We start from the raw sequence: 27,424 nt of genomic DNA, 5'->3' as shown, positions 1-27,424 counted from the left end.
GAGCTAAAGGGAATACAATACAATACAGTTTTATTCATACAGAGCTTTCACAACCGCTGCTGCTTTAACAAAATGATTTTACAGAACATTTAAAATACTACATCCAAGAAATCAGAATTTTGATCCATATATAAGGCGCATTGTCGGCTTTTCAAAAAATTGAATGCTTTTCGGTGCGGCTTATAGTGCGAAAAATATGTTGGGTTTTTTTTTTCAGATATTGCCCAACAGTGACTAAAACAATCATGAATGAGATCTTCATAAAATAGAATCAATTAGAGCAAACTCAACCACGAGAAATTATTATTTGCTAAATGCTTTCTGTCATGCTTCACTTTAATCGGTCACAGAAAATTCAGCATATGGCCGCAGACTTTTTTTTAAGTGTGCGGTCATGTGGCCCAGTGTGAGGCTCCTGCTCACCCAATGGTGACTCCAATCAGGACAGGCGGGATAGAAAATGGACGGATGGAGCTTTTGGAATTGAAAGTCAACACAGGTTCCTGTTGTGTAAATATGGCCTTGATTTTTCTGCCCTTTACTTCAAGCACATCATCAGCCAAATTTGAAGCTTTTCGAAAAGCATCTCATACTTCAAGTCCAAATCAGCCGCCGTAGATTTGTGTTTTTTTTCATCATATGACATTTTCCCAACAGTCTGGATCAGAACAAGCAAAGTGGCACCACAATTTCCTCATCATATTTTGAAATCCAAACAAACAATCTTCGAAGAGGTCATGTTTGTTTTAGACATGTACAACCGGCGTGCAAGTCTCCAAGCTGGAGCACTTAAAAAAATTGGCGGAATTATTTCCACTGGGCTGGGTCATTTCCTGAACATTCAGCTTTGGAACTCCAGTCAAATGACCAAAACCGGCTTTTGAATTATCTTAACAGGTAGGCCACATTCTCTACCTCTGAGCCAAGGTAAAACAAAGTACATAAAGATGAGACTCCACCCCCGCCCCTCAAGAGCCCATGTGACATCTTTTTCAAGCTTGAAGTAGCCAGCAAACACCCGCGGTTTGATGTTCACCACTGAACCAATACATAGCTCATATATAGGCTCCAAATAACCCTGATTTATGAATCATATGAATCAAAAGAGCCTTTCACATGAAAAAATGTGTTGAATCGAGAAGACAAGATGTCCACCAAGCAGCAAGAAGTTAAGCAAGTAAGGGAGTGTTGTCAAACAATTTCAGATGCTCTTTTGCTTACCTCTTATGTTGAAACATTCCAAACCCAAGCAGGTAATCCTTCCCAGATAGATTTTCCTCTGACAAAATTCGACAAATCAGCCATCCGAGGTAAGAGAAGATTCTTGCAACCTGGTAACATTTTCACACGGCACCATGTCCTGTAATTATAATCGGCTTTTCTTCCTGACACATGTGTCACCTATATGACCCTACTTCCTGTTTGTGTCTTTTACTTCCTGGTTCATGCCCCCCTTAAAAAAAGGAAAAAAATGTAAAAGAAAACAAACTCACCCCAAAAATTTACATCACTCTGTAATATACTGTAGATCAGAAGCAAAAATAAATTTGAAAGAAGAAATACATTCCTACTCCAACACCTCTGCACGCCCCTGCATTTCAGTTGTATTTAACTTTTAAGTCCAATACATTTGTATTTCATCTTTGAGACATGTTTGTAGAAATACAACCTCTACACTTTGGCTGACTACGTTACAGTATTTTAAGTTTAGCCATTAACGGTGGTCCAGGAGTGCTAAGATTTTTTTGTTTGGGGTTTTTATTTTATTTTATTTTTTTGGTGGTGTAATATTTTCTGTCAATAAATACAAGCATTCATGTCTAGTTAATAGCAAAATAAATTGGTTAAAATTCCAAGTCCATACTTCATGAAAGTGCTGATCTCCACAGCTTACTTTTTCTATTTTTTTTTAATCACATATTTCTCCCTCTGTGCTTCTTATCTTTCTATTAACTACATAAAGGAGAGGTGAGTTGATTGCTGTGCGCAGCCCTTTGAGGGGGGAGAAACACACTTTGACGTTTGAATACCAATGACGCCATTTATTCATCGGAATGCACACTGGGATTTTAATACCGCATTTTATACATTCGACCCGTCAAAGGTCTGGTGAATACGTTGCACTGTCGAGTATCATAAAAGATGAGAGGAATATTTTAATATCGTTGTAAATGGAAAAGGACTTCATACAAAGAGTTCGACAGACCTTGCTGGATTAGCGCATGCTAGCTGCAGTGCAGGAATCTGTTGTTTGCTGAATTCCCCCCCCAGTAGACAAGGTTTATACACATTATCCTCTTCCCATTCATGAAGCATCCACGGCTCTTAAGTGCACTTCAGTGATTCAATGAGGCATGCTATTGTCGAACATGAGCTTCAACTGACACTGAGCTGTCAGAGCTGAAGCCGAGTGACACGATGACGCCAGCGTAACGTTATTCTGTTCAGTCTAACAGCGTCGTTTGTCACCGGATTCAGGAATAAAGCGTGTGGCTCATCCGAGGTAGCTGCGCTATTTATTTTTACACCAGAAACCCATTTCACATGTCATTAAAAAAAAAAAAAGCATTTTGGGGTGTGTAGAAATAGACAGCTAGAAACAACAGCAAATATTACATTTGGATGTGTTAGCATTAAGCTAGTTAGTTGTGTGCAAATAGCAGTAAGGCATTATTGAATAATGTTATATGTACAAGCCTAAGGTACGTTATTGTAATATTTGGAAATGGAGAGCTGGGAAATAATAACAAAAACAAACACAAAATGTTATACTGTAGTTTCCACTTTTCATGTGCCTTCTCTCAGGTCACTGCAGTGTCACAATTCACAGGGTCCATTTTGCTGCAGCGCTCCATTTTCGTTCCTACATAAAGTAGGAGGTCTCTGCTTCTATAGCTCAAGGTCAACAACGATTTATGTCCTCCAGGGCATCACTTCTTAGATCAGGTGTATAAGAAATTGAAGCAATGAAAAAAGGACCAACACAGAGAGGCAAAAAAAACAAAAACAAAAACCGCAGGACACATCTTGTGTCTTTTCACCAAACTTTGCTGCTGTCTTAATTTGGACCCGACCCAGCTTCAACTTTAACTTTAGTATTTCACAAGCTTGTTTAACTATGGGGGAATTCACATTCTTTGTACCTGTGCAAGCAACGCAGGCAAAGCTGCATTGGGAAGACAAAGTAAATGTCACCCACAGCTCGCACTGTGACACCCCCCCCGCCCCCCCCCCCCCCACACACACACACACACACACACACTTGGGATGTAGATGGAGAGAATGACTCACACTCATGGCGTAGCATAGCTAGGTCACGTTGTCCCCCAGTGGATAGCTGGGCTGGAGGGGGGCATTAGCCAGTAACTAGATCCCCAGCTGAGGTGCAGCCGAGGACAAAAAGCGGACACATGGAAAGAGAAAGCACGCTGGAATGCGACTACATGGCATGGCAACAACAACAAAAAAGGTTGGACCAGACTTTGATGCATACGCTTTAATAACACACCAACACACGCAGCCATGGTTAACAACTGCAAACAAATACATAAGTAGAATTCCCTTAAGTACAGGATTTAATGCGTTTTACTCAACAGTGATACCTTGAGATGTCCAGAGCACTACAGAATGATGTGATTATGATGTTTCAACTCCTCTCACCTCATCAGTACGACAGTAATAATAAACATTATTTTCAGTGGATAAATATAAGACCGAGTACTGTTTCATTATCTGTCTACATTTACGTTTCAGTGTGTTGTCAATATGTTGCTTCAAGGGGTATGTCCTTTAGAACTACTGAAACTGAGTAACCTGCAGTAGTGTTAGTAATTTTTTTTGCAGAGGATAAAGAATAAATGCATGTAAGTATCGTTATACTGTCTGTCTACCTGTGTTGCGCCTCCTATATCCGTTGCTTAAAGGCTTGGAATTGTTTGCCCGTCTATGTAATTGTGTGAGTGTTAGCATTAAGCTAGTTAGCTGTGTAATTCTCTTCGGTTCATGTTGAGTTTGTCAGTAAATTTGAAGTGGGTGTGCCATTAAACAGCTTGAAGCCTTTTTGGGGAGAAGGGTTCGGTAGGCCTGGCGTTCGAGTGGTCAGCGCGTTGACCTCATAGTGCAGAGGTACCGGGTTCGATTCCAGCTCCGGCCATCTTGTGTGGAGTTTGCATGTTCTCCCCGTGCCTGCGTGGGTTTTCTCTGGGTACTCCGGGTTCCTCCCACATTCCAAAAACATGCATGGCAGTCTGATTGGACACTCAAAAATTGTCCCTATGTGTGAGTGTGGATGTTTGTTCGTCTCTATGTGCCCTGCGATTGGCTGGCAACCGGTTCAATGTGTCACCTGGATACTGCGCGAAGACAGCTGGGTGGGGCTCCAGCACGCCCCGCGACACTTGTGAGGAAAAAGTGGATCAGAAAATGGATGGATGGATGGATGCTCAGCAGGCTTGTTGTGACGTGAGTTGACGTCACTGTCAGCATACAGCGCTCCTATCCGGAAGATTTGTTTGCAAGTCAAAGAGATTTTTTTTTCTCCAAATGACAGCTTGAATCTCAAAAAACTCCCAAGATGGACAACCCGAAATCAGTAATCTCAAAAGCCATTTAAATTTCATCTTCAATCTTTTTCTTAGTTTTTTTGTTTTATCTCGTGACATGAGACTTGTAAAATCAACAGTGATGTGCAGTCATGAAAGCTGTGTACTCGCAGGCCAGTGATCCATAAGCAGCGCAGGAGGCTGCTTATCAAATGGCTTATTCGATGCAAAGGGATGACAGCGGAAGTCAGCGACGGCGGAATTGAGAGCGATGTGTCATCGCCGCTTGAGCGGATCATCGCAGCAGGTGCGGGCCACAAATCAACAGGACACACACAAGCACGGCAAATCTCAGCATACAACACGACTGGTTCGAGCTCAGTTTGCACTTCAGTCAGTTTAAGGACCGTGGGTAAGGTTTTCCACAAGATGATGACACCAGACGAGAGCGGATCATTACCTGTTGGAGCGGAGGCGCGTAAGTAGGAGGTGTGAGCGCGGTAGGTGTGTAAAGGCCCTCGGGAGACGAGTCAGGTGTTGCATCAGCAGGTTGTATGATTTGATTTGCAAGAATGGGAAAAGGTCAGAGCATGTAAGGTTTGGTGTGATGCGGGCAAAAGAAGAAAAGTTGTTGTTGAGGGTTTAAACCTCTGAGCAGGCATGCTAACATTAGCTAACGCATACTGACTTTTAACATGTTAGCTATTTCTTTAAAAAAAAAAACTCATTAATATTCCAGTTGTAAAAAGATTTAGAGCTACGTCTGTAGTCCACAAGTTTCTCTCTTAACATCATTTCAAGAGAGAAAATTGTTCTCTTAATGTACAAAACATGAACTGAAAACATGTTGAATGACTGGTGGCTTAGCTGTAGCATCTCAACCCCTCCTCTTAACAGACCTCACACCACAAGACGAATAAAGATTATCCTATCTTCTTTTCCCTTGAAAATTACTAAGGACGATCTTTAAGATTCAAAAATAAGGGGGACCCTGAACGAACTCATAGTGCCTTACTACAAGTCCAAGAACATCAGCATAGCGCCTCTGAGAGCAAAACAGGAAGCTTCGGCAGAGGAACAATCTATTAGAGTCGGTCAATGGGGGGTCTGCATTTATGTGAAGGCTTAAAACTTCATCTTATCGTCAAGCTTAGCTCGGACTTCCCTTGAACTGTCCCTCATAATAATGAGGCTCTTGGCTGACACTCCCAAGTAATTTCCAAAGTTGAACTGAGCTCCTCTTTTTTTTCCCATTCATATTTGTAATGCAAATATTTATTGAAAGAACTTGACCCAAATTGACAAAGACTGTTTTTAAGTCTGCTCAAATTAGTCCATCACAAACGATTAGCAAGACGTTTATGACCGCAAATGACCAATTCATGACATCAAATAGAAGAAACGGGACCCATTTTATTCGGTACCCATCTTGTGCAAATGCAGAATGAAGAGGTTGAAATGAGCTTGACCTGGCCCTCACACCGAGTGCTCTTGGCTTTAGTGAAGTTTTTTTTTTCTTCAAAGAGTTGCTCATCTCCATGTAGCGTAGCTCCTTGCCTGTGAGTGACGGATATTCAAATTGGCTCAATTAGGTGTGCATGAGCTCATGCTACACACTGTCTTCACACCATCCCGTCAGATTGATCTTAACACAAAACTCAGACTGGTGAGATTTCATTGTTTTGGTCTGGAAACCAAACCTTGCCTATTCAAGTGCATTCAATTTCTAACCGGTGGATATACATCATCATTTTATTAGCCGATCAGATTATGTTAAATCTTCAGAAATGTGGCAATAATGAATTGTACTGCTTGACAATTACCAGCGAAGGGGACACTGAATTCAGGCGTATTTATTGGACCATTTCAAGCTAAACTGAACTTTTTCTTTTTTTCTTTTTTTTTTTCAGCACAGACCTACTACAGAGACGAGACGACTCCCAAACCCGAACAAGCTCAAATCTACCTCACAAGCCTGCAGTGTTCCATTTCTCCCGGTGTGGTGAGACTATCATTTGTCATCTCGCACTTAGAGCAGCCATCCCAGACGATAAACCTGCGAGGGGGGATACCTAATGAAGCCGCAAAGCCAAACCCCCTCCGAGCAAAGCATCCTGTCGGGGAAGAATCCCACCCCGGTATCAGCGTGTGTGTGAAAGAAGCAACGAGGTGATGCAGGGATGATACGAGCCTGAGCGCGCCGGACCCGAGCGCCTAGTGAGGAGAATGTCTAGTGACTGGCGCTCAGCCCCAGTGGCAGCTTAATGACTTGCGGTCAGTTGACTCTGTCTCAATTAATCAGATTGCTCTTTCCCGCTCGCCTACTCTTGTTTGTCCTTCTCCCTCTGGCTTTAATTCCTCTGTCGGTCTCTCACCACGGGCGGGGAAATTATGCTTTGTTCTCGCTGTCTTTGATTTAAATTTTTTTTTAATTGTAATCTCTTGTTTTGCTTCTTGGTCTCTGGCTCATCTGTCTTGTCCTCTCTCTTTGACAGCACTCATACCTAGAAAAATTTGGTGTCCTGGACAAAACCTTGATGGGTTACAGATTAGATATTCCCCAAAGAGGTTTCGTTTTGTCCCCCCCACCCCCCAGGTTCCTCTAGAAGAGGAATTCAACTTGATCAAGCGGAACCTCTAGGTGAGGAGCATAAATCAGATTGATTTTGACAGTTCGGAAGCAAACTGCATGGCGATCGGATCCCACAAACGTTGACATAAACAAAAGCTGTACAAAAAATATTTAGTTAATAACAAAAGTGCGCCGAGAAAGTACAAACAGAAATCGCTGGTAAAAAAAAAAACAAAAAAAAAAAACCAAAAAACCAAAACAAAGGAAATACAATACATGAGCAAAAAAGCGCTTGTAAAGGCAAGGAAATAGAAAATCAGAGATAGATGAAATGCCAATTTCGCAAAACGAAAACACGAGCAAGATCAAAGACAAAATAACAAATAATTCTAAGGCGAGAGTTTAGAGAGCAAAAACGACAATGACGAGATCAAAAGGTCTAGAAAACAACACTTGAGCAAGAGCAGCAACCAGGTCAATAATCTGACAGAGACATGGAATCTTGGCAGTCCTTAAATACTTGCGTAACTTGATGACCAAATTGGCAGCAGGTGCGCACAATGGGAGGGAATGCCCTCCACTGCCACCTGCTGGAGACACAAAAGAACAGGTGTTGATGCCTTGGTTAAATAACGTGTTGGGCTCCATTTTCTGCTCCCAGGAAGAACTATGACGTTGTGGCGCAATGGTCTGTGGGGGAAGACTCTCGTTGCCTGTGAGCCAAGTGGGTTAGGGTTCAGTCATGGTAACACAACTAGTGAGGTCGATGAAATTGAGTGCGAGAGGATGTGCATGAGTGCCAACTGGGCTGTCCACTGTCAGTTGGTATCTGTTTTTCCAGTGTTCCCATCGGGGGTCTCGCTGCCCTCTCAGGGTGGTGCTGACATTTGGAGGACTGGTCCACGATGGCCTTTAGGGTTGTGAGCTAAAGTCCACCGCTGTTTCCCTTCCCCCGTTTTAGACTTTTGTCTCCACCGATTTAGATTCTGGTTGTCACCTCTGTCTCTTCAGCTCTGTTTGAACTCTCTGCCTGTGTAGCCCAGCTTGTTCGTTGCTTGAGTAAACGTCATCCGTCTTTTGCTCACATCAGGGCGTTCTGTCCCTTCTCTTATTTTCTTCCTTTTCCACTGGCTGCCTCTCAGCTGGGTAACTGCCTGGAGCAGCCGGCCGGCTGTGGCGCTTACATTTTAGGGCTGAAGGGAGACAAAGAAGCGAGGCTAGAGAGACAAGACCTCCGCGGTAGCCAAACTGACCCCTTCGTCTCCCTCCGGGGCTACTGTGCAGTCAGTGGGACAGAGGGAGCAGCGAGGGGTCAAACGCTCCAAGACGCTGATGTAACGGCCGTGATGCGAGGTGACGGATGTTGGGACATCCATTTTTTTCCCCCTCGTTCATGTTCATCTTCGCTTTTTGGTGCTTGCAGTTACAGTAAATCATGTAAATAGCTCTGTCCTGAGTGTCCTGAGAATGTAGAACCTTGGAAAGTGGTTGTACGAGATATTCCTGACACATGTGGGACTTGACTTACGAGTTTAACATGTTGTATGACCAATATCATTTTATCAATTTACTCATATAAAATTGCATTTTCTTCCTGGACATGAATTAAAATGCCATATATCAGTTCAGAGACTTTCCAAATCACCACTTGTTTTGTTTACATTTTTCATAAAGAGAAAATCGCTCTCTACTGTAAAATACAAATATGAAAACATAAAGAGCGTAAAAGCAAATGTCAAATAAACTGGTTTTATAACCTCATTCCCTGCCATGGATGTTTAAATTCATCAAGTGGAATCCAGCCGTTTGCTGCCACCCATGAATATTTAGGTCAAATAAGTTTTTCAAAGGGATAGGCATTGAAAGAGGATTTTTGTACAGATTGTCGATGAAATTCATGGTTGGTAAACAACTGTAATGACTTACATATCCCAGTAGATGGCAACATTGCATCATCTTGAATTAACGATCAGCAGATAAATGAAGCGATTCATCTTGACTTGTCACATCGATTATGAGGAGGAGCTGTTAATGGAGTGAATGAAGAAGGCCATGTTAAAAAAAATGTCCGACATCTCCTGCCATGTGGTCAGTCAGCATCGCTCTCTGTACATGCGGTTGAAACACCAGACCCAACCATGTAATATGAACAGTGATTCACCATGGATGGTTTGAGCTTGTCTTCAGAAAAAATAAATTCAGTAGATATTTAAACACCTCGGGGGCATGTTTAGCGATAGCCTTGCTGGGAATATTATAGTCCACATCTTGTAAAAAAAAAAGATACTCTCACACCAAGATGAATCCATCCACCCATCCATTTTCTGACCCGCTTATCCTCACAAGGATCGCGGTGCGTGCTGGAGCTTATCCCAGCCGTCTTCAGGCTGTAGGCGGGGGACACTCTGAACCGGTTACCAGCCAATCGCAGGGCACACAGAGACGAACAACCATCCACATTCACACTCATACCTTGGGACAATTTAAAGTGGTCCATTGGAAATGTGGGAGGAAACCGGAATACCCAGAGAAAACCCACGCAGGCACGAGGAGAACATGCAAACTCAACACAGGAAGGCCAAAGCCGGAATCGAACCCTGCACCTTCGCACTGTGAGGCCGACGCACAAACCAGGCGACCACCGGACCGCCCCCAAGATGATTTAAGAAATAAATTGCCATAAGTGACTAAGTAATGTACACAGGACAATGATAATCTGTTTCCATCCGTTGTTCTTTCACTTCCCAGTGATGATATTACTTGCCCTTTTATCGGCACAACGGTCATGGAAATTTTAAAGCCCGCATTTCCCCCCCGCAATTATCTTGTCAGAACGTGCCGGCTTGGTGCGGAACCCCAGCGAGTGCGTTTCCCAATTTGCTGCATCAATTAGAAATTTCTCCCAGGTAAGTAATCAGAGGGCAGGTAGCTCTGAGGATGAAAAGTAATTACTGCTTTTGGGGAGGTGTGCAGCTGTTCCACGCTGCCACCCTGGAACCCCTGTCACATTTCATCACATTTATTGGACCTCATCGAGAGCCCGCTGCCGTTCTCACTAAGAAAGTAGATTAGACACTAACAGAGATAAATACGCGGAGACGCATATTATTGGTCCTCTCGATATGCTGTCTCCCTCTCTCTCTATTCTTCTTGAGCATGCGGCTACAGGAGGGGAAAGCAAGCTGAGCGATGACGGCACTTGAGCATCAGTAGTTAGAGGTTGTTATTGGTGTGTGAATGCTCAAAGACCGAGTAAAACAAAGGCCGGAGAACAAATGGTATTTGTGTGACAACAGATATTGGAAAACAAGTGCTGCAACACATGTAGACATACAATATCACAATACCCAAAAGCATATATTCTTTAGTTTTAGTTTCTTTGGAGTGTTCACGGAAGGGATTAACGTCATATTTCAAAGGCAACACCCTATTGGAATTATTCTCTCATTTTTGGGTGTTCCACTGGCATTAAGGCCAAGTGGAGCAGCTGACAATAAAGGTGTAAAAACAAAGATTTTTACTTCATCATTTCGGCTCTAGAGCATGTCCTTCAATGCCGGATGATTTTTTTTTTTTTTTACATTTTCATTCCCTGACCGATTGTCATTTGTGTTCTATGCGTGATGCGTTTTGAAGACTAAGAGGACAGATGGACGCAAGGAGCATAATTTGGCAGCGGATGCCTCGCAACTCCTCAACAGTTGGCTGTCCTGACTGTCCTTGTCGAAAAGTGACCCCTCCCACCCCACCTCCCCATTTCAGCATCCTGTCACACAGTCAGCCTGTTGGGACCTGTCCAAACTCTGCCCAGATGTAGGTCACATTTTCAACCCCAGAAGAACGCCGGCATCCCTGTGGCGTGCCAATCATTGAACACACACAACCCCCCCCCCCTCCCACACACACACACAAAATCGAGTTTAATGGAACAAAGAACTAGTGAAGTAAGTAAATGATAAATGGTACACTTTTGGGAGGTTTTTGGACTATTTTAAATATTATTTTCAAATAACTGCTTGTGCCGTGCTGAAAAATATCATCAGGCATCATCGATAATTCGGCTTCGACTTGACTTTCCTCACTACAACCCCCTCACCCCCAAAAAAATTCAAGTCGTTTAAACCCTACGTAACGGTTTAAAATTCTCATGAAAAACGGCTTGTATTCCTAATGATTCAATCATGAAATGAAAAGCAAAATCGCAACCGAATGTGTTCGCTTGTGTGTGATTTGAAAGAGTTTGTGTTTAAGGGGGAAAATAAGTGCGGGATCCAAATGAACACGTACGCATGCACGCATGGGTGAGTCACGCAAGGAACCAAGTGCAGCCTATCAGCTTTTTGTTAATTGGAAAAGCCAGTAAAGTTCATCTCCTCGCCTCCTGCCCAAGTAATCTCTCAAAAGCAATAAACAAGGTCCCTTGTCATATATCTTTTTTTTTTTTTTTTTTTTAAGGGGCTGTGTAGGTGTAGAAGTGCAAAAAAATAATGACGTTCCCCTCTTATTGTCCGGGGGCAAGGAGGTGATATGTGACAAGGTGATCAAGTATAATACTCGGACAAGCTTCAAAGTAAACAAATGAATAGCTGACTGACAGGGTCCATCCAAATTAAAAAAATCTTTGGCAGAATATTTGACATGATTCTCATATTTGATCTTACAAAATCGTACAAGCGGCAATTAATGTTGACGTGACAACTAAAGAGACCATCAAACCGAAACTTGTCATTGCAACTTCAACCTTTCCAAGCTAATGAGGTTGGTTGTATTGCATAAGAAAATAATTGACGCGAATATTGGACAGAATGCACACACTGGATGTAAGAAAATGTTCACATTTTTGGTTTGCTTCAAGTAGGCTGCCGAGGCCCTCAAGGAGGGCGGCAGGCGCTGAATATTCATGAACGGCATATTTATGCCCGTAGAAGGCAGGTCTCATGTTTGGAGCGAGCTGACTTCGGTCAGATAGTGAGAGAGCCCTCAAGAGGGTTTCTGCAAAGCAGCACTTAAACTCCCATGTTGGGTCAAAGGTCTGTTGGAAGGCCTCACAGTGCCAAAGGCCAATTAAATTCATTCCACGTGGTCGACAAAGGTGGAAAGGTTATTTTTCTTTTCGTGTGTTTAAGTCAACGTGCACTCCCGCACATATGGTAGCGACGGTAGTCTTTGCTCACATGCGATTTACACCTATATCTTAATTTACTTTTTTTTTTTTGTGGATTTTTGTTGCTGTTTTCAAGTGCAAGCCAAAATTAGCATTGTGGCAAGCATTTGGCCTGACACTCAAATGCCCTGGATAGGAAGCGGGCTTTGACACAGTGATAAAATAAATGGGGCTAACGGTTAGCTTATCTGGTAAAACTCCATTTTTATTCGGAACAGATCAAGAGAAGCGGGAAAAAAACACTCCAAACATAACACCCACGCAAGGATAACCTCTAGCTTGCATTCTGCACAAAGCATGACCTCGGTGACCCAAGTTAGAAATGTCGGAGACTGGACTATTTCCGAATCGTCTATGATATTTATTCCTTTCTTATGTGTTCACAAACACCCCTCATAGAATTTACTTTGTGATTTCCTCGCTGGAGTTTCAGTATTGGTGCATTATTTTTGATTTTCTTCGTGTCATTGAAGTTGTTCATTTACATTTTTCTGAGGTTGTCTTTGAACACCTCTGGAGTCGAACGGCATAAGAGAAGAAGCCAAGTTGTCAGACAGAGACGTGTCTGTATTTGTTTGAGAGTGTTAAAAGAATGAACAAAGTGTGTTTTTTTTTAACTGTTAACTTCCTGTGTAGAGCTGTGATGAGGGTTGCTAAGCCCCACAATAGCTGAGCAATACTTCGACCGTGAGTGAAAGTGAAGAGCCTGAAAGGAATTGTTACAACATGCAGTGCGACCTTGACTTACGGTTTAATTTGTTCCGTGATTGTGGCCAAAACTTGTACAGTGCACTCCGCTTAATAGAACACCATTGGGCCGAAGCGCTTCTGTTCTACTAAGCGGGGTTTCTATTAACCGGAGACACTTTATTAGGTACACCATCAGACACGTCGACGACCACGTTATGCACGCAGAAAAACCCCTGCTGACGAGTTAGAAGAGATATTTCGACTGTGGACGTCCATATCTTTAATCAAACAACAAAACAACAACTTTAATCAACTTCAGTCAAACATCTCAAATCACGAGAAAAAAATCGTTACTTTTGTCTGGAAACAGGAGTCCGTAATTTTGCGGTTGACTTCCCTCTCAATGCGCTGGATAAGAGGGAAGTCCTGGAAACCGCGGGCGTACCTTCTGAGAATCCGGCAATGCATCGTATCGTCTGAGTATGTCCTTCTTATCCGCAGGTGATAGCCCTCGTCTCTTGAATGAAGTTGAAGCCATTGTGACGTGCGTGTGTCTATGTGTGGAGTGACGCGTGCTACCTGTTACTGTATACGGCTAGAACTACCGCGTTTTCTCGCGATAGTGGTACAGTATCGCGATGGCTACACTTCGTCTCTCTCTCGTCTCTTGAATGAAGTTGAAGCCATTGTGACGTGCGTGTGTCTATGTGTGGAGTGACGCGCGCTACCTGTTACTGTATACGGCTAGAACTACCGCGTTTTCTCGCGATAGTGGTACAGTATCGCGATAGCTACACTTCGAAAACCACTAGTTTACAATGTTCATTGCTTACGGCCTGTTCTATTAAGCGGAGATCTGTTCTACTAAGCGGAGTATCTTTATAGGAAATTGCATTAGGCAAATCTGTTCCAGAGCCTTTTGCTCTATTAAGCGGATTACTCTATTAACCGGTGTTCTATTAAGCGGAGTGCACTGTACTTTTTTTTTTTTTAAATCTTGCCAATTGTAAGTGAGAAGCGCGATGCTGGACGGATGTTGTGGCGTTCGTCGCCACCTTCTAGCAACGGCGTAACTCATACTTAGCGTAATTTATCTTGCACCACAAAGGCAATTTTTTGATATTTTCAACAACTTTCCTGCAATTTTTTTTTTCGATCCAGCAGGTCGCATATGGTGATCATAATGTTTGCTTGGAAACCCCCCCGCCCCAAACAAACCAGTGTTGGTGCTGCATTTGTCACAGAAATTTGGGCTGTCGAGATAAAGGGCGCACCTTAAACTGGCGAAGCAGGAGAGTAGGAACAATCTCCAGAAAGTATTTCTTAACCCTCTCATGCATCCTGTAACCTCAAAACATAATACGCTGTCCACTGTAGTTATCGCTGTCCCTGAAAGGGTTAATTTTAAAAAAATCGCAAAATTACTCAAATGAAAAAAATCCCAACAAATACAATGCAAAGAGGTCACAAAACACTCACCACAACAGGACTAAAGTTACCTGACGTGTGACAGCAAATACAACCGCAATTCTCCTAGACGGACTGAAAGAAAACAGAGAACTAAGTACAACAAAATGGACAAGACAACGAGGCACACCTGGACAAGACACGAGTGGCTGGAGGGAACTGATTGGCTGACACAAGGAACAGGGATGACGAGAATGGGTGGAGTCTATCCACCAATCTACAACATTGTCATTTTGAGCAATTAAAAATGTCCTCGAAAAAAGTCCAGCGTTGTTTGCGTGCGTGTGTGTGTGCGTCTCCTCATTTTTTCCCCCAGGTTGTATACTCGAATGGTGGTCCTATGTAAGCTTTGGCGTGGATGAATGACGGCCGCGAAGCGGAGCGCGACCATCATCACGGAGTGTTTGACGTCTGGACATATTTATGGCTCTATCAGAAAGGCGCACAAGGACAAAGTTGTTGTGTGGAATGGGGATTCGTTCTTCCTTCCGCCACGTGGGACCGCATCCTCTTTCTAATCCATTTGTGTGGGTCATTCTCTTGGATTGATGGTCGCCACTGGCTGATGGGAAACAGATACAGAGTGGACGATATATGTTTCTGTCAAAATTGACATTGATGTCTTTTTGTCATTCACAGCGCATTTGCCAATATTGTCTCTGATGTAAGGCGACCTATAAATCCATAACAATGACTTCTCCTGGTTTCAATTGTGTTCAATGTACTATTTATTGTACATAGTGCGCATGTGCACTATGTGCGACATCGAGTAACCAGCACCAAAAAAAAAAAATGGGCTCATCTTTTTATTATTTTATAGGACAGGGGTGTCGAAATCATTTTTGTCGTGGGGCATATTGTACAATACAATACAATACAATACATGCTGATTTATATAGCGCTTTCACAACAGCGGCAGCTGTAACAAAGCGCTTTACAAAACAGTTAACATAAAGTAAAATAATAAACACAACACATAACATAAAACACGGACAGTCGTGCAGTCCTAACCACTTTTCCATCACACGCTTTGTTGTTTGAAGCAGTTTGAGATGAAAGAGGAGAGAATCAAAGTGTCCTTTAACCAGTGGATCAGAGACGTCATGCTCAAAATGTGCACACGTTGGCTACAAGCTAAGTTAGTTATGGTTTGCCTTGGAGGGCTATTATGAATTTTGGGAAACCATCTAAATGTTTAATCACCTCAAACAACAAATTGACAAACTAATTTTAAAATCAGAAGTCAAGAATAATGACATTGTGGATTACATATGACAATGTGAAATTTTGGTTCAGACTTTAACAAGCATCATGGAACTTGACATGCTTGATTTGCTTTCGTGGGCCACATGTTGCAGGCCAGATCTGGCCCCACACTGAGATCCCTTCATTTCCAGGAGATGTCTACTATAGGTGACGCCGCATGATGGAGATGTCGAAAAAAAAGATGCCGCATACATATATCTGATTTATATCCACATATGTAAGAACCCCAGGTCGGATTTGAAAAAAAAAAACATAATGCCGCAACGGCTACGGCAGAGTGCTGATGGTGAAGCTGATTATACATAAAAGTCTAAAAGCCCCCCACCACCCAAAAAAGTTTTTTAAACTTAAAGGTGTACGTACATGTAAATATACAGTCAGATCAAAAGTATTCATTTGGGAAAAAAATGTGAAATTGACCATATTTTGACATACAGGCTTTTGTACTAATCTTGACGAATCAGACAGAGTATCAGACAGAGCTGCTTAGACTTTGCAACTGTTTCTAAAATAATAGGTTCGTGCTCAGGTGAAAGCGTAAAAGAGAAATCATGCAAATTGAGTAACCAAACTTTGGGCAAACTAAGCATTTTGAAAGCAACTGCCAGAGCAAAAAAAAAAAAAGTTTCAGCATCACCTCCCACCAGAGTGCTCATTAAGCAGAAAGCAAACATGGAGCCACTCGCAATTTATATAGGATGACTTTGTACTCACGCTCCATAAAGAACTTGAACTGCTCAAAGTTTTAATCAGCGGATGGGGAGCTGTCACGTAGCAACGTCAAAAATACCAACGCTTGTTGTTAGCGAGGAGCGCTCCATTTTGTCGTTTCCTTGACATGTGAACGCATGCTGCGGGCGCCAACGCGAATGACAGAAAAGTTCAATTGTTGCTTTTTGCCGAAGGGCCTCAAAATGTGCTGTAATCGAATACACGGAAGAAAAATAATAAAAAAGGCAGTACCGCTCAGCTGTATTTCACTTTTACATTCGCATGTAAACTTGAGAAACTGTTTTTAACTCCACACCGGAAGGCCGCAGCCGGAATCGAACCCTGCACCTCTGCACTGTGAGGCCGATGTGGTAACCCGTCAGACAACGTGCCGCAATATGGCAAATCCGTTATTTATATTCTTTTTGAATCTTCAATTTGAAATACACTTTCTTCAACACATGAGGTGCATTTGTATGAAGTATCAATATCGAGTCGGTGTCGCCGATACCAATTTGAATTTTACTCAGTATCGGATTGGAAAGGAAATCGGTGGTATCGAACAGCACTGGTAATTATCACTGCATCATTAACCTTCACTGTGGAAGCCAGAGGACACACTGTGTGCCTCGCTTTTTAGAAATGGTGCAATAACGTGTTCCATTAATGCGATGCAATGGAGCACTACTGGCTCATTCTGTTTCATTTGGTTCTAAAAGGCGGAACCGCCTGATCAGTCAATGGAAGAACACACAAGCAAGTACCTGCGTGTCTCCTCCCACATGCTCACAGCCTAGCAACAAATGAAGCCGATGACTGCTCACCATGTTCTTAAACTTCTCGTGATGTGTCTCGGCTGTCTGAATAACCTCCAGCTTGCCTTCGTGCGCGCACAAAACCTCAGAAGGCAGCAACCAATCAACAACTGTGTCTGGTCAGTTGATTTTTTTTTTTTTGTCACTTGCATATGCAGAGCTCAAGGCTCCCTGTAAATGTGCTTATCAATTCATTTTATTTTAAAGTTACTCACATTAAAAAAATAAAAAAATAAATCCTTTTTAGGCTACGATCAGAAACATAAAATGGAAAAAAACAGGCCACATGACTGAATAACTTTATAAAATTGTTAGCCTGGTAGTTCGCACAGTTGCCTATGTCATATTTGAACATTTCCTTCCCTGAGTGTGCTGTCCCAAAATGCCTTCACATGTGATAAATGAGACACCAAGTCCGAAATCAGGTAGTTTTGCTACCGGCAGCGGAGACTCGAGTCGACAGGAACACTGTGCGGCCTCCAAGGACACACCAAAATATCGCGCGTGTCAAATATCACGAGCGCTTGAACTTGACTTGTTCACATGAACTGTACGTCGCCTCGAGTGGAAGGTAAAAAATTGCAGGTCGGACCCCCGGGATGGAATGATTGGTTTTTGCCTAAATACCTTTTGGCTGCACGGCGACCGACTTCTGTCAAGGTGACGGGCCAAGGAGTGGACGGCCATCACCAGCCTCCACACTGGCAGCGGATAGTCATAAACACTTGGCAAGTGAACGCCCTTATTGCATCTGTTCATGACATTTGAAGCTTTGATTGGTTTTCGTTTGTCAAACTGGGTAGAAGCACAGGAACTCCTCCCCTTGCCCCTCCCCTCCTTCTTTCTCTTCCTCCCTTCTGCATCCTACGTGCCATCGATCTGCCTGCAAGCTCCGCCGCACGCTTGGGAAAGAGCAGGAGTGGAACCGAGCGCATGGACTAAATGAAAAAGGAGAGGCAATTTAAGGAGCCAATAGTACATCAGCTTCTTGATGAAAAATGGGCTCCTTTGTGTGTGGGGAAGATTCGGTGTGTTTTCGCTCAGAAGAAAGCAACAAGGGAATCACACTCGCCCAGCCTTCTATACAGTGAACTGCCCACTTTGTCACAGATTCCAGACTCACGATATAGAGAGAGCATTTATATATTATTTTTGCAATTGTATCTCTCACGCACATGTTAAACACATTTACACACCCTTTTGAAAATAGAATTGAACACCTATCCTCACTTGTCAAGATCGAACAACATCACCGCTTAAAGGTACGAAAAGAAGACTTGCTTGCATGGATCTTCAAAAAAGAGGCTAAGTAATTATGGACACAGAAAACAAAAGGGAATTTAGCAAAGTATATTCAAGCAAGCGAAATAAAGTGACCCAATTTACAAATTTGACCTCAAAGTGCCCTCAGGCATTGCGAACGTCACGTCAAAACGGAAAAAAACACTCCCTTCGAAGTCATCTTAATTAGTGTTTTTTTTTTATTTTAAGCACACATGCTGAATTATTTTACTTAATTTTTTCATTCAGTCACTTTGATTCTTCATGCTTGTATTATGTATTGTGAGTGTCCATAAACTGCAGAAGTAAAGTGAGCTGGAGAAATGTGAAAAGAGCTTTCGATCGCCATTAGATTGAACGATCTCCCTCAATTAAACATCTCTGAGCACCCTTGCCTGCACTGGAACATGAATCCATCCATCATCCATCCATTTTCTAATCCGCTTATCGTCAGCAGGGTTGTCGGGGGCTGGAGCCTCTCCCAGCCGTCTTCGGGCAGTAGGCGGGGGACACCCTGAACTGTTTGCCAGCCAATCGCAGGGCACACAGAAACGAACAACCGCTCATGCTCCCAATCACACCAAGGGTCAATTTCCACTTACCTGCCATGAAGCTCCACAAAGAAATGCCAGAGCCGGAATCGAACCCTGCACCTCTTCACCCCAAAAATGTGACCAATATAATTCATTTTAAAACGGTCTTCCAGCATTTGTGTAACCTACAAATCTGTACAACGCAATTAAGACACGGGCGTGCACACCCACTTATAACTGAGGCTGTGCTCAGAGTGAGCCAGTCACATCCAAACTCAAGTTAAGTCACACTGATGGAAATAAGTTCTCAACTGTTCATCTTGCTATCAGTTGTGTATTGTTCAAAAAATTTTGGCACTTGAAAAGGCATTTATAGCCTTTTTATACCCACTGTACAAGGTACACGGAATCGAAAATCAGTAAATATGCACGTAGAAGCTACTCCTGCAATCTCCGTTCATATAAGATCTATCAGTGCCCTCTAGTGTTTACAACGGGAACATGAAAAATCCCTATTCGGAAAAAGGCTATGCACAGGGGCCACCTGCAGCGTCTCTCTCTCTCTCTCTCTCTCTCTCTCTCTCGCTCTCTCTCTCTCTCTCTCTCACATACACACACACACACACACACACACACACACACACACACACGCACGCGCGCGCGCAAACACACACACACACACACACAGACACACGCATACATGCGCGTGTGCCAACTAATTGCTCTGATTTAATGGACGATGAAATTATCTTTTGGCTGACCTCAGCAGTTCAACCACAGCACACAGACTCGGTGTACACACCATTTCATCAATTAATTAAACCCGTTGGGGGTCAGAAACCGTGAGACTCCCCGACCCCGCCGCAACCGCCCACCCTGAATTGGAGGTCGCCATGTTACCAAGACATCTGAGGGGAATCGCATGCCGAGGCAACTTCCTGGAAGCTGAAAAACCCCAAAACGTGTGACATGTATCACCAGTAGATTGGGAAGCGTTTTAGCTGCCTCAGCAGGTGCAACAGCAAAGGTGTCACAATAATTGGGTTACATTTTTTTTTTGTGTGGGCCATCACTGCAAACGTCCCTTTTAAAAAACGCAAGAATATTGCGCATGGGCAGAATCCCCACAATGTTCTCAATTCGGTAGACATGTTGTTCAAGTTGGAATAGACTCATTTGGTCAAGACGTGTGGAAAATATGCCCCAAATATTTTAGTGTAGGATTTTTATTTGAGCGAATTGTGCATTTTTCTAATGGCGATAATTTGCACAATGAGGTCAATACTTTGACGTTGAATTGGGTTGAATCGATCAATGAATATCAGTGGAGAAGACAATAAGGTCGAATGTGTCTCGAAATTTATTGTTGAATTTGGGGAATACGGTACAGTAGTTTCAAAGGTGATTTGAATGAGTTTCGCAGTTTTGAATTCGGAATGCCTCATTATAAACTAATTCTATTTTTTGGTTTTGTTTTTTGGACAATTGGTCATTTGGGGAACACATGAATGGTTGAGAAATGCAGAATAGTTAATTGCTGAAAAAGTGATGAGACTAATGAAAAGTAAGAAAGTGCAATAGCTCCACGCAGAAAATTAAAATTGTCCCCAAAAAATCCTGCAAAAAAAATTGAACAAAATCAAATAATTAAAAAAAAATGCTTACAAAAAACAAAACAAAACAAGAACAAAATAACTTAAGAAAATAGAAATAATGAAAACATGAGGATGAAAAAAGGTGAAGAGTCACGACAAATGTTATCATCTTAAAATGGACATCAGGAATTCTGCTTTCATCCCCAATGAAAGACTTTTCTCTCCACTTTGAGAGACTTTAGAAAGAGATGACATATTTCCAATCCAACTTTTATTTAGTTCAACGTTCCATTTGAAACAACGTCACGCACAGGGCACAAATACAAAGAACGCAAATCGGGCAGAATTACTCAACGCTCACACACAAACAAGGCAGAATATTTTGGAATAAGTGTCAACCTGGAATTGTAACTTATCCTTGGCATGCACTCCACGCATGAAATGGAAAATGTTCTCATCGGATTGAAATCCAAATCATTCGCTAGATGACCTGTAATGGCAGATTATGGCGATTGCTTGACCTTTTGGGAGCGAGCGTCACAGTCTGCTGGCGAGATGGAACACGACAATCGGTGGCAAACAAAGAAATGCACAATATGTGGGGATTCGCCTCTGCCATCTGAAGCCGTAGCTTACCGTGACGATTATTTTCCATCGTGCGAAGTGGAAATGGAAATGAAAACTTGGATATCTAACACACTGCATTACTACGTTTAGCGTGTTGCGTAACATTTCAGGATGCACCTAAAATGTTTTCAAAACTCTACAGGTGGACTTAATTTGACCTTCTATAACCTTTTGAAGGGACCTGTCCAGCTGTTTCAGTACATTACGGAAAGTGAACATCAATATTTTGTATTGTTTATGTGTTACAGTCAAATATAGAACGGAAAGTACGAGACACAACTGAAACGGTGTTGTCAGGGCCAGAGGGAAGCAGATCAACCAAGTCGTCCCAATCTTGTGTACACAAAAAAAAAAAAAAAAAAAACGCAAAAAAACATAAACTTTCAACCAGACCCCGATGTGATTTGTGTATGCGGCCCATTCGGGCTGTTTACGTAATGAGATGATTCGTAGTGCATGTTCCAATTACAAACATTGAAGAAACGAAAACTAAACTCGCTCCAAACAAGGGTCACAGCATGCATGCTTGAAGCTGCTTTTTTCATAAAGCAGGAATGAAAAAGGCTGATCATTCCTGGTAAACTGACCCTAATATAACCTTAACATTGCATCTTTAAACATCAAGACAACGTATAAGCTCATCAAACGAAACTCTGCAAGCTTAATGCTAACATTTGAAGTGAAACGCCACATAACCATTACTCTTTAACTGACCTTAAAAAACAACAAAGAATTAAACATTGCATGACCATTATTCTTAAACTGACCCCTAAAACAATAAAGAATTCAACGTTGCATATTTAAATCAAGTCAACATATAAGTTCATCAAATGAAACTCTGCTAAGCTTAACGCTAACATACAAAGTCAAACGCCAAACAGATATTAGCATAGATCATCCAGTAATTTCAAACTTTATATTACAGTATTTGCAAAGACAAAGAGAGCATTTAACAATGGACATCAACATGTGCGGAATTAAAAAATATTTGCAATATAGCAGGTGCAGAGGCGGGGGTGGTCACTTGATGCCCGTGTTTATCAGTATTACTCATCCATAAATGGCCCATTGTGTCCACAGTCTATTGGTTCAAGCGGGCGGACGGCCACCCATGCATGAGATGGAGCCTTTGTAATACAAATTGTCTGCACCACCACCAAACATGACGGACACTAATTGGCCACGCTCAGGCTTTGGCGAGCGGTTGGCAGGTGCCAAAGAAGCAAATATTGTGAGGTCCAACATTTCTTTACAATTTGACATCTTGTGGGCCCTGCGACTAGCTGGCGACCAATTCAGGGCGGTCTGCCTTCTGCCCGAAGTCAGCTGGGATCGGCACCAGCAACCTCCCCTCTTCCCTCGAGGTGACCCTACAGGTTAAGCTAAGTCGAAAGTGACATGACGCAACATCAAGGCCATGCCTGCAAATGCTGCAGTTCTAACTATCCAACACAAGGGGTCACTGTAACCTAATCCTTCATCCACCTCAGCGCCTCCCACTTACTCAACCCATTTATATAATCTTCATAATTATTTAGCACCTTCTTTTTTTTAATAATGCGCTGCATGACCTGGAGAGGTGGCATTTACTTGAATGAAAGAGCTACTTCACATAAAAAAGATACAGATCTTTACTTCTAAAGTCCTTGAGCTGCTGAATCAAAGACCTGTACTTCTGGTTTGTTCCTATGAATGGCAAATTGTCGTCATAGCTCAAATTTTTATGAATGTTAAAAAAACGGCTGTGGGAACATTCCAAACATGTGTGACTGACACGCAAGCATGAACTGAAACCTAAAATTCTCATCACGTGTTGCCCACATCATCTGACAGACACGAATACGCATGGGATTTTTTTTTTAATCTCTTAATCTCTCCAGACAGTCAAGAGAGTTGTCCAAACGTGTGTGTGTGTGTGTTATGTATGAATGGTTTGCCAAGGTCCTTTGCAACACAAACACAATTTTTCCCTCTTGAGAGTGTACCCTCCAGGACAGAAAATGAATCTTCCATGTGAACATGAGTGTGAATGGTTCCTTGTCTACATGTGCCCTTTCACTGACATTTGAACACAAAATGTCAAGCGACGAATGCAGACTGAGTGTACAGCAGTAATCACAGACATACAGTATCTTCTTTATCCTCTGTGAAGAATTACTAATACTACATCTTACTGAGTCAGACGTGACACTGACTTTTGTGTGTGCCTCTGTGTCTGTATTATACTGCCTCCTGGTGGCCAAAATGGCAAACGGAAGGGGCAAAAGTGCTGGAACGGATGAATGTAATTTCTATTCATTTCAGGAGGGAAGAATGATTTGAGATAAGAGTATTGGTCACGGAAGGAATTCAGCTCAACTGAATCGACCAGATGAGCTGTTGCCAACCTTTTTTTGACAGAGAAGCATAGAAACAAATAAAACGACTGCCGTAAATGATGAAAGATGCATAATGCTTAATGTAGTGGGAGCCCTTTGCTTGTTTCTCTTAATTGAGATGGACCCCACTTGGGGTAATGGGAGATATTGACACCTTTAAGTGTGTTACTTCAGTCCAGTTGAGTGTACTCCATTTTTTGGGGAAAATTGCAGAAAATCTCACTTCACAAAGATATAAGTTTCATCGCCTCATTGGATGCGTGGGCCTGGTGCGTGAGAATCATTGGTAGCGATAAACCCGGATATTAAGGAGGACTGCTGATATAAATGCAGCTTTCTTTTCTGGGAAGTAGGGAAAATCTCCTCCTTCTGTTTCATCATTTAGCCTTTTATGCTTGGGATATCTGATATATGATTCTCTCCAAAGACCTTTTTTTTTTAAATTCTCCCTTTTGCTCTCATGTGAGCTTTTGTTTTTGAACCATATGGCATGACCGAGATGATCAGTGAATGGATTCATGTTATTGACGTTTATTTCGGGTGGTGGTGGTGGCGGGTGGGGGGGTGTATGTAGCAAAAAGCATTTAGCATCTTTTACATTTCATTGTATTGTGTCACCTCTGGGTGTTTTCTGAAACAGGGGCGCAAATGTTGGTGTGAGTCTCAACAACTACACAACACTAGAGGTTGTTGTGTAGTTGTTGCTAGGTACAGTATGTTTTGGATATGTGCTCCCGTGGGCTCTTGTAGTCAATGTGAACATCGTGGCACAGGAAACAGATGACTTAAAAGTACAGCCAGCTCTAAATAAAAGCAAATGTTGCGATGTGAGGGAGTGTTAAGCAGACAAATTATTGCTTGAGGGCCAAGATGACACTCGGCAATTATAATTACTTATCGTTGTTGTTTGAGCTGGAAGTTATTTGCAGTCATGCCTTATTGATGAAAGGAGGAAACGTTTCACCCCGTCACACGCCATGCATGCATTGTGAAGCTGAATTTTCTTTATAAAAAATATCAAGTGGCATTGTTGACTGGAATAAAGGTGAGCAGCTTGGGTATACATTGGCAAATCATGATGTAGGGGGGCGTAGTCAACCGTCCATATTCGGCTCATTTCTCCAAAGTGGATTCACATCATGCAAATCTGTTTCAACTCGTTGCCGCATAGAAATGAGCAGACGATGCCGCCGAGTTATTGCGAAGGTAGTCGAGTGTGTCTTGCGAAATCACAAAGAGATAATGAACAAGATGACGGCCAAATGAGCGGGTGGAAATTTCATGTCGTAATTTTATTCTTAAACATGAAAAATGTGGAAATGGAGCGACGCGAGCTTGAGTTTGCACTCTTCCGAGTACAAAGAAATCAAAGGGTCCTTGAGGCGGTGCAATGAGGCCTTGGGTTCTTTTAGCTAGAGACGGTTGTGTTGCCATGGAAACGCCTATTGAATGAGTGTTTTATGAATCTTTCCGCAACACCGCCCCCCCGGACCCCCTTTTTAAAAAAATCATTATTATTAATCTTTATTTCGGGATGGTTTCCCAATCTTCGTCGCGGGACCAAATTTCCATGACGGACACCTTGTCACTTGCTCGCCAAACAGGTCAGTGTGCCATCGCAACTTATATTTAAGTGGCCCAGTCTCCTCAATACTGTTATGCATGTGATCAGACACGCATGCATGCAGGCCCACCACACCACACACGCACGCACACACGCACGCACGTTAGGCCTATGAGCAAACATGGCGCATGCTAAAAAGGAGTTTGAGGCAGAATAATGCAGCTCAGGCCGCAACCTTTGTTGTCTGTCTTACAGGCAATTTCTCCGCGAATGATAATAATGTTAATAATGACATCATGAAGAACGTTCAGTTAGTCAATCGTCAATCCAAAAGCCCGTAATCACAGATGCCTTTATGTGTCGCGAAACATAGTTTTAACAGTGATTTTTGAAAACAGTGAAAATTGGATGAATGGAATGCGAGCCGGGGGGTGGGGGGGGGGGGGGGGTACTTTGACGTCAATTTCAATTGACAGCAGAGGGCGGTACAATGTTTAAAAAAGCCGTGCCCTGAGATGGACGAAAATAGGTGGATTCATCTTATTCCACAAATGCAATATTAATCCAAATACTGTTGCCACATAGAAGATATTGCAAATAAATTGTATGACTCAAGTTCCTCTTGAAGATAACGGTGAACGAAGCAACCCAAATCTTACATTCGTTACACCTTGAACTAACAATAAGATGGCACACTCATTCCACGCTTGTCACTATGAAACCAACAAAGGAGTCACTCAACTCAACAGAAACTTAATTTACAAGAAAACGATAGACAGCAACTATCGAGAGCAGCAGTCCCCAACACCTGGGCCGGTGCCGGTCGGCGGGTCATCCGCACAGAATGAATAAATAACTTACATTATTTCTGTTTTGTTTATTTCGGACGATGTTTTATTTAGAAAAAAATACCGGATCCCCTGTTAAATTCGTCTAGTGTGTCACTCTTGACACAGGTCAAGGTGACGTGTTACCGCTAAAATGAAACCCGGGAGCTAGCAAAATGAATAAAAAACAAACGTCTTTGGAAAGTTTCTTTGGGGAGGGGAAAAGGCCTCCCGAGGAGAAAGAAGAGGAGCCTACAACTTCCATGTTTAATGTTTCATGTTTATTATTATGTTGAGAGAATACCAGTTTTCATGCAGGTCATATCATATTAATTTGTCGCATTTATCCGTCAAACCTTCAAGGCTGGTCCCTGTATATGTTGTCTGACATTATACTGGTCTGTGGGGCAAAAAAAAAAAAACGATCTAGAGCCCACATACAACCACTATTACACTTGAAGGAAACTCCCAGTGATGATAACAGACATAATTAGCAACAACTGCTGTATTTACAGATGACCAGCGTCAACTTCACCCAGAAAACATCCTCCATCGTTGTCTCTCGTTCTCGAAAGTGCATGATTATTTTTAAAAGGACCTAGTCTAATTGAGCGGCACACTTTCTACTTTTATGAAGTAGGGTGACAGTCTGCCGCGCAAGGCCTCGCTTCGACACAGTTTTTGACCGTGTTTCATCCTGCCTCGGCCTTTTAACTTGAAATTCCTGTTTATTTGCTGCTTGTCACGAGTCCTCTCCCTAACACAAGGGAGAAGGTCGATAAGCTATTATTGCGGTGGAGACACATATGAGTGCTCCTGACATCACCCACAGTAGATACGCAAGTTCGAGTGGCACCAAAAAAAAAAAAAAAAATGTTAGGCGCACTCTGTGGACTGGTTGTCATGGTTACTATATGGATAAAGAGAACTGGAAACAAAAAGCAATAACCTGCGTCAGGGAGGTTCAACACGCATGATGAGCACTCGGGCTCACTTGGGTCAACATCACTGTTGGGTTTTTTTAATGTTCCTTCTAGATTCAAATTTGTAACTTGAAAGCAATAACTCTCTTTTAAATAAAATATGATGTTCATGTCTTTGGAGTGCAAATTGGTTCATTCTAAAATTGTGATTTAGTGACTTGGATGTTATTTCATGCTGCCTGATGATTTAACGACGAATAGAGAACACTTTGATGAAAACGGAGCTAAATTTGATCATAAATTTGGATTGTCACTTCTATCTAATTTTGTCTCAACGTCTGCTTTGAGCACGCCACGCTGAAGGTTAAGTATGTTTCATGATACTAAACACACAAATACAGGTGGGAAGCGACAATAATGCCTTCCAGATGCAACAACTCAAGGGGGGAATGATCCACAAACCTAGTATT

General features: G+C 42.4%; 1 long non-coding RNA gene across 2 annotated transcripts in view; it reads right to left on the bottom strand.

Annotated features, from left to right (window-relative positions):
* Positions 1-7,269: 7,269 nt before the first annotated feature.
* The window catches only part of LOC127589954 (uncharacterized), an 85,390-nt gene continuing 65,235 nt past the window's right edge, over positions 7,270-27,424 (bottom strand). For both annotated transcript variants that reach the window (XR_007959525.1, XR_007959526.1), the window contains exon 3: positions 7,270-9,138. This is a non-coding gene — a long non-coding RNA (uncharacterized LOC127589954). The remainder of the gene's footprint in view (positions 9,139-27,424) is intronic.

The sequence above is a fragment of the Hippocampus zosterae genome, chromosome 17 (assembly GCF_025434085.1).
Source record: "Hippocampus zosterae strain Florida chromosome 17, ASM2543408v3, whole genome shotgun sequence".
In the NCBI taxonomy this organism is placed as follows: domain Eukaryota; kingdom Metazoa; phylum Chordata; class Actinopteri; order Syngnathiformes; family Syngnathidae; genus Hippocampus; species Hippocampus zosterae.
This window is presented reverse-complemented; position numbering and strand designations above follow the sequence as displayed.